The sequence below is a fragment of the Myotis daubentonii genome, chromosome 17, assembly GCF_963259705.1.
Source record: "Myotis daubentonii chromosome 17, mMyoDau2.1, whole genome shotgun sequence".
Classification (NCBI taxonomy): Eukaryota; Metazoa; Chordata; class Mammalia; order Chiroptera; family Vespertilionidae; genus Myotis; species Myotis daubentonii.
The window spans coordinates 5351588-5358453 of NC_081856.1; positions in this window are offsets into that span (position 1 = coordinate 5351588).

Genomic DNA, 6866 nt, shown 5'->3' on the forward strand with positions numbered 1-6866 from the left:
CTGCCCTGAGTTAGTCCTATAACTTAAATTTCATGGATGAGGAAGCAACCATCCACAAAAGTTCTTGATATCCAATCCAACACCCAGGTGAGTGAAATGGGCTCGTGGTGAGATTAATAAGGATGCCTGAGTCCCATGAACATATTCCCCAAAGTATATTTCACTGTACGGCAATGCCTCATATCAAGCAAGTGCCATTCTATAATTTAAATTTTTGTTTCTTTTATTTAGATTCAAAATTTAAAAATCAAGTAGGAGAAATCCATAGGGAGCTATTGCAGAAAGTATGTAAGAAGAAGTGGCCATACCATGGTTCATGGGACCTCTGGGTGGGGGTCACAAGGTTGAGCAGAGGACAACTTCAGGAGGCTCCAGTCACATGGACCGCAGCATGAATGGTGCACTGAAATGGAACAATGAAACAACCTGTGGGCAATCCAGAGCTAGAGAGAGAAACAGAGAGAGACGGGGACAGAGAGAGAGAGGTATATATCCAAAAGTAAAATATATTTAGGTCATAAAATACATATAATTTAAATATACAAGTAAATCATGAGTTTATGTGAAATTGTAGCTGCATATCTGCCATATCTAACATTACACATTCTTAGGATTATATTCTTTACCTTTTCACTTAAATTTTTATTATCCTTTACACAAATCATATCTTACATACTTGACCCAGATAGTGGGAATAAATAAGGAAGAGAACTTGTACTCATTAAAATGATTTATGCTTATTTTTGAATAAATTTGCTACACATTTTCTAGTGATTCCTATAACAAAAAGACATTCTACCGTCTGAAATTCTAAAATAGCTAAACAAGAAATGAGGTTAATACTGATGAAATAAATCAGTGGTTAAGCAACATAAAATAATAAAATATTTGAGAAAAGAATCCTTAAAGATTTTTCAAAATAGTAGTATTTGCTATTTAATTTCTTTGCCAAATTCCAAGTATTTTTCTACTTCACTTGATTTGACAAAGGAGCTAAAGATATGAATAGCAGACTCCTTTGGAAGAGAATACTTGAGGATCTCAGGCAGTGTTCAGAAAGTCAGAAAAACAAGAGAAAAAGTTTGTCTGATAGTCTATCAGCTAAATTAATTTTGTTTATGACTTTTATGTTGAAAGAGGAGCTCCAAATTTAGTACGCACCATGCAGTCTCTGCAGTCTCTAATTTCGTATTTGCAGAAAAAACAATTGGGTTTGCATGCATTGATTTTTTTTTTCACTAGAATCTCACATAGTTTATTGTTCATGACTTAATTATTCACAGTTCTAAAACTTTAACAAAACTGAACTCAATTAAGGAAGTTTAAATTTATTCCAAATCTGCTTGCGACACTTGCAAATAAAAAAAAAAGAATTTAGCAGACAAAAGCTAACAAGGGCAAAAGTTATCCTGGGAGAAGCCTCATTTACAAGTGAAATGAAGTCTGGTTGCAGGAAGAGAGCTCTCTCAGTCACATCACTCAATGCATCCCACTGATCCAGACAGGTAGAGGCATACCAGCATCTCCGACAGGACTGAAGCTACTACCTCAGCTGGAGGAAGGGATTAAAAAGGGCACCTTTCTGCCCAGTAACAGCTCAGCCAATGGGAGGCTGCCATAGCTCAGCCAATGAGAAGTCACTATACATGGAACTTTCCATTTCCTCCAATGGGCTCTTCCTTTACAACACTCCCTCCTGAGTCCATTAACAGGGTGTTCCTATTCTTTGTTTCTGTGGACTTGCACGTGTTTCGACTTCTGACCACATGTCCCAAGTTGCAATTCTTTGTTGTTCCCAAATAAACCCATTTTACTGGGAAAATATCTGGCTATTTGTTTAAGGTCAACAGGTTGCTAATTTAAAATTCTTCTAAAGCAAATGAGAGGTCATTTATGAAATAAGTAACCAAGCGAAATGTGTTGATGCTCCGGACAATGAGCAAGCGTCCTGAAAGCTGGCTGGTGAGGCCTTCTGGTGAAAGAAGGAACTAAGCCCATGCTTTATAGTAGCAGCCACGCACTCTCAGCTTGGCCTGCGGGGTCCCTGTCCGGCTGTGTCTTCATCGGCGGGCAGGTAGCCTCGGACCCGAGCGCCCTCGGGACCCCCTGGACCCCGGCCAGGACGGCAGCGTGAGCGGACCCGTGCCCTCCCTGTACCCCACACCTGCAGCTGCACACGCAGCCTTTCCCCGGGGAAATCCAGACAGTAGCTGGGGGGCTCCTGCGCCTGGGGCTCGGTTTAAGAACAGATTGAAAGGGAAGGTGAGGCCACCTCTGCCACCTCTGCCCTCACCACATGCACAGGCCCCACTCCCAGCTTCTCCTGAGGAGAAGGGCTGGGCAGCGCAGGGAGTGCCCCAACTCAACTGCCCTCCCAGGGGTCTCTCCACCACCCAGCTCTGAAGCCGAGGGAGCTTGCACTCCCAGCACCCCCGCCCCCCCCCCCCACCTCCCCCAGACAACAGCAAACAAAGAAACAGGTTTTTATTTTTTTTAAGCATCAACTTTTTACTTATTTATTTTTATGTATATTTTTATTGATTTCAGAGAGGAAGGGAGAGGGAGAGAGAGAGGTAGAAAAACATCAGTGATGAGAGAGAATCGTTGATTGGCTGCCTTCTGCACGTCCCCCTTCCCCCACTGGGGATTGAGCCTGCAGCCCAGGCATGTGCCCTTGACTGGAATCGAACCTGTGACCCTTCAGTCCACAGGCCAATGCTCTATCCACCAAGCCAAACTTGCTAGGGCAAAGAACAGCTCTTAAAGGGTCTACAAACCCCCAGGGCTCAGCGCCCACCAGCAGGCAAAAGTCCGAGTCTTCCAGTTCCTCCCGGAAGGGGTCTGGCTCAGCCTTGCAAGCTGCTGCCTGAGGGTCTGGCTTCTGATCAGCAAGGAGGCTGCAGGCAGTCTCCAGAGCCTGGGAGGCAGGGGGCACTGCCTGGAACCGCCTTCTTCCCCCAACAATAAAGACCAGTCCCGGGGTCCCCTGGAAGGAGCTTGTCCTCACAGCTGGGCCCCACGGTACAGCTGCTGCCTGGGGGAGAGGCCCCAAAATCACCTGGCACCCATGGCCAAGAGGGCTGGCATCCATGAGTCCAAGACAGCAGGAGACAAAGAAGCAAGCAGGCAAAACCACCTCCGGGTTTCTCCTTGGAAGGGGCCTTCCACTCCAGTTCCTTCGCAGGGCAGACCCTCCCGCACTTCTGTGTCCTAATCTCTTCTTCTGACAACGACTCAGCTCCGATTGGGTTACAGCCCACCTCAATGATGTCAGTTCATCTTAATCACCTCTTTAACCACCCTTTCTCCCAGCAGCCACATTCTGAGATAGCTGGGTTTAGGACTTCAACGTATGAATTATGTAAGAGCCACTCAGCCCAGGCCAGCATCTGACCCTCTCCCACATGCCTACACCACAGTCCTAGCATTTCAACCCCAGTCTCACTGCCTCCACTCTGTCCTCCACACATACCCATTCTTGCTTGATCTCTATGAGGATTTTATAATAGACTAAAATCGGAGCCCTTAGAACAGTGGTTCTCAACCTTCTGGCCCTTTAAATACAGTTCCTCATGTGGTGACCCAACCATAAAATTATTTTCGTTGCTACTTCATAACTGTAATGTTGCTACTGTTATGAATCGGAATGTAAATATCTGATATGCAGGATGGTCTTAGGCGACCCCTGTGAAAGCGTCGTCGCCCGCCAAAGGGTCGCGACCCACAGGTTGAGAACCGCTGCCTTAGAATATGTTGCCCAAAGGTCAGCTTCTGTCTGGGAAATAAATAAGTTGATAAAGTGTGCTCTAAAAGTTGATACAGGTCTATCAACCAAAACAAAACAAAATCATTAGTCCTCGAGTAGAGTTCAGGAAAATATTAATAGTTTACTTGTATCAATGCTGGTTGAGACACTAGGAAAACTTCATGTATACGGAAAGGCCAGGCCTATACCTGCCAGTGCTGACCTAATGCTTTATCCTCAGGAGGCACTTCATTTCTTACCTATCAAATGCGTAAACATTTAAACCAATTATTTCGCCCACCACAGCTAAGGAGGCAGCTTTTCTGTGTGGCTTGTCGCTGTATCCCACAGCCCAGAATGGGCATAAAATTATCATACTCTTATACATTCCTGATAAGGTGGTAATGGAACAGCCCTTTGGAAAGTAATTTCCTCAGATAAATTCAAAGCTTTAAACATGTTTATTGAGCCAGTAATTCCAACTTAAGGACATTATTCTAAATATGTAAATATTTTGCAAAAGGTACGTATTGCTGCACAAAAGCGTTACCCTGAATAGAAAGTTTACATGTAGTTCTTTTCATGAAAATGTTATGTATATTAACATGTCACAGCCCTTTATAATATTTTTAAATTTCTCTTTTTAACTTTTACTACAGATATAACTCACACAAACTAGCGCTCTCTGGGGTCCCCAGTCATTTTCAAAGGCATAAGTGTCCTGTGCCATAAAAGCTTGGGAATCACTGACATAGAAAGTTCTTTAGCAATAACGAAGTCCCTACTAGTGGCGTCAGACCAGCAAAGAACACACTTGGGAGGACGTGAGTTTTCCAGCAACTTCAGTCTGTTCCGCGGACATGGGCAGCTACTCGGCTTGTTTGCTTTGTAGTTCTCATCACTCTTTCGAGATCTTTAAAAGAAGCAAACCATGCCGCCTACATCCAACCCCAGTTCTCAGGGACTAACAATTCATGCGTCTTTAACTGAATAAACATTCATGCATTGGGTACCTTCGTGAATCAAGTATTTAATGCAATCAATGTTTGGCAGTGCTGAGTTGTCAACCTACATTTTCTTTTTATGTATATTTTTTTTATTTCAGAGAGGAAGGGAGAGGGATAGAGAGAATAGAAACATCAACAATGAGAGAGAATCATTGACCAGCTGCCTCCTGCATACCCTACACCAGGGATCTAGTCCACAACCCAGGCATGTGCCCTGACCAGGAATCAAACCTTGACTTCTGGTTCACAGGTCGACGCTCAACCACTGAGCCACACTGGCTGGGCTAAACCTACATTTTCTTATTATATTGCTCTTTCCCCTACATTGCCACTAAATATTTTAAATTAAGCAGTTTAAGTACACCCAAGAAAGGACATCACCACAAAATATAAGCCAGTATCTCTCTCTCTCTCTCTCTCTCTCTCTCTCTCTCTCTCTCTCTCTCACACACACACACACACACACACACACACACACACACACACACACACACCTTCTTCCCTGAAATAAAAAGAAAAATTACTGTTTTAACTTTTGCTCTCTTGCGGCAAACCTCTGCCTTGTTAAAACAGTGACATAAAAGGTTCTTGCTTCATTTCCATCGATGGTGGCGTCAGCGAGCCGCTGAGCTGCCCCCTGCACCTCCTCCTGCTCCTGAACTTCTGCATTCAGTGTCTCTGTCCCCCCAGTGACCGGGTGTCAAGTGTCATCACCCCCACTTACAAAGAGGAGAGTAAATAACTTGCCCGGGTAACACAGCTGTCAGGTCCCAGGCCTGGGACTCAGCCACATTTCTGAATGTGCAGACTCTCACCGGCTCTCTCCTCCTTTGCAATTCTTAGTGTCATTAATTCTCTGGGTGCTATGTGGAATGGCATCACCCGCTTAGCTGTCACATGGTTTGATAGCCCACAGCAAAGGTGGCGGCTGGATCTGGTGCACAGCAGCATAGGGAAAATCAAGTTTTATTCCCTTTACCCACCAGCTGATTTTTCTTTTAAGAGAGCTTTAGTTCCTATTGTGTTATGCTTCCTTAAAAGTTTAAACAACAGGTCATGAAAAAGATGAAATGATTAGTAGCAGTATTTATGTGCCCGGCTCTTCTCTGAGTTCAGTAAAAGATAATCAACTGACTCTCTTTTTTTCAGTGTTAACTGAGGCACTAGAGACTTCATGCAGTCTAGCGCGCATGGAAAGAAATACCGACAGAGGCAAGTATAATTGAGCATTTTATAGAACGCTAAGAGAGTTCAGGAAAAGTGCATTTCCCACTTTTTATCTTCCCAGGTTTAATGAAAATCCAACCTATTATGACTGCATAGAAAAAGAAGAAATAAAAGAGAATTATCATTTTTATTTCTGCTTAGAAGCTCATCCAAGCATTTGAGATGAAAGTGGGTTGAAAGAGACGGGAGAGAGCACCATTGGCTGCTTTCAACCTCCCTCTCCCACATTAAACCTGCCCGCACTGGCTGCACAATCTCGCCCTTAAAGTAAATTTTGAAACAGGAAGATTTCCTTCAATTCCCAGGATTCCTGTTTTCTGCTTTATCTCTTCTATCTTTCCCATTGGGAGCCCCACTCCCTTCTCCCTTCAGTGTCTAGTGCCCACACCAGGGGTCCTCAAACTACGGCCCGTGGGCCACATGCAAATACAAATATTGTATTTGTTCCCGTTTTGTTTTTTTACTTCAAAATAAGATATGTGCAGTGTGCATAGGAATTTGTTCATAGTTGTTTTTTTTAAAAACTATAGTCTGGCCCTCCAACGGTCTGAGGGACAGTGAACTGGCCCCTGTTTAAAAAGTTTGAGGACCCCTGGCCCAGATGAACAAAAAAAAGGGACTTAATCATCTTTGGTGGAATATAGTATCAGCGTCTGAAATCACCTATATTTCATTGGTTATAAAAAATCAATAGATTAGAGGAATGAAGTCATAAGGCTGAAATTTTGGGAAAGGTGACTAGTGATTAGCAGCTGGGCTTTTGAAATACAAGTCCAGTTTTAGTTGCTACCTTTTTAATGGAATAGCTATATTTTTAAACCAAATTTTCTGTAGCAAAGTATGCATAAATACTATTCTGACTTCATATTTTTGCACATTCACTTGCA